Source organism: Austrofundulus limnaeus, unplaced genomic scaffold, assembly GCF_001266775.1.
Source record: "Austrofundulus limnaeus strain Quisiro unplaced genomic scaffold, Austrofundulus_limnaeus-1.0 Scaffold46, whole genome shotgun sequence".
Lineage (NCBI taxonomy): Eukaryota > Metazoa > Chordata > Actinopteri > Cyprinodontiformes > Rivulidae > Austrofundulus > Austrofundulus limnaeus.
Genome location: NW_013952448.1, coordinates 717,801 through 719,571, shown reverse-complemented (window position 1 = coordinate 719,571; position 1,771 = coordinate 717,801).

Below are 1,771 nucleotides of genomic sequence, written 5' to 3'. Positions count from 1 at the left end.
TATTTATGGTGAGTCCTTGGTAGGGTGGGTGGTGAGGTTGTTGAGGTGGGGGTGGGTGGGGGGACCGTAGCGTGTCAGCTATTGAAAAGGAGGAATGTGAGAAAGCATTATTGCCCGCACTTCACGTGAATGGAGCAGGGGTTAAAGAAATGACAGCGTACAGTGGGTGGTATGGCCTCAGCACGGCCCAGGAGGAAATGGAATGAGAAAGTGCAGTCAGGCAGACCACTCATTCACCATGACAAATGGGGGGGAGGCCTAGGCCAAGGGGATACCTGATACCCCACGGTGGGGCTGTGTGCACCTGCCTGGGCTTCATGTGCACCAAGCTGGAAACAAACCTCAACCACTTGTAGCGGGCAGCACACCTCAGCTGTTTACACAAGGACAAAAGGCGAAATGGGAAGCTAACAAGCAGGTGTTGATATTAAAGTAAAATTTGACTCTTGATTTCATTTATTTATTTATTTATTTACTTACTTACTTAATACAGTTTTTGGGTAATGCTAATTTTTAAACAATGCTACACATTATGTCGCCATAAAAACGTGTTTTAATGGGTTTATTCTAAAGTTAATATGAACATCTGTCAAAAATGACTTTACTTTTACKTCTAAGTTACTGAAGGGGATGTGTATGATAAAAAAAGAAAAAAAAAACAAATCAAAAAATTGGTACTGAGGCAAATATGAAGTGGGGAGCATGTGAAAAACTGGAAATTAAACAAGAAAAAGTGGTATTAGATAAAAAAAAAAAAAAAAAAAAAAAAAACACCAGTCAGATAATTGGTGATTGTGTTTTATTTGATTTAATTTTAATCAGTCTATTTTAAACAAATACCATATAAATCCTCCTGCATCTCAAGAATCAATGTTCTCYACAAACGTTAATAAGTGTTTAAAAACAAGGTCATATGTTTCACATCATGAGGTTCTAAATTGCAGTGTGTGTCAAATTCCAGTTGAATATTCAATTTTTGGGAAGTGTTTGGATTTAGAGCGGTGCCACTATAATCCAATTGTGTGTGAGGAGAGAACAACAGATAAACATAAACAGAAGAGAAACAGTCTTCTGTTCATACACATGGTTCAGGAAGTAGACGGCGCCTCTGAGCTGTCACTCTGCCTCCAGTGTCCAGGAAAGAGTTTGGACCATTTCAACACTGGATAGTGTGTGGTGTCAGGATGCAATGCAGCACAACATTAAAGCATTCAAAGCATTCAGCTTTCTTTACTTTTTCAGTCCTTAGTTTGGAGTTTTGAAGAACTGCAGATTAACTGTTACAGAGCAGACTCCGCTTCGATGAAACTTATTTCTAACAGATGACAGAAAAATAAGTTGCTTTTGATGATTTTTTTTAAATAAAATGATTCAAATTTCCTCCTGTTTTTGCAGATAATATTGCCAATACTGAAAAGAAAAAAAAAACTTTTTTACTCACTTTAAAACAAAACTTTGAAACAGTTTTATTTTTAGGTGAGAGAAGTCGTTCCCAGAGTGTAAAGCATCACATTGCATTCAGTTTAGGAACAAATTTACTTTTCAAGTTCACTGATGAATTAATGCACTTTTATTTTCCAGTAGACTTTTGTTTCCCCCACTTACCGCATAAATTATAGATGAATAAAATAAATTTTACAACTAGCTCCTAAGGTTTAGAACTCTAAACTATTTTACAGCTTTTATTAGTTGGTGGTTGCATGTTTGGTCCAACAATTCTGCAGATATTTGCATGATAGGTCAGTTTTAAAAACTTTAAACACTTTATATA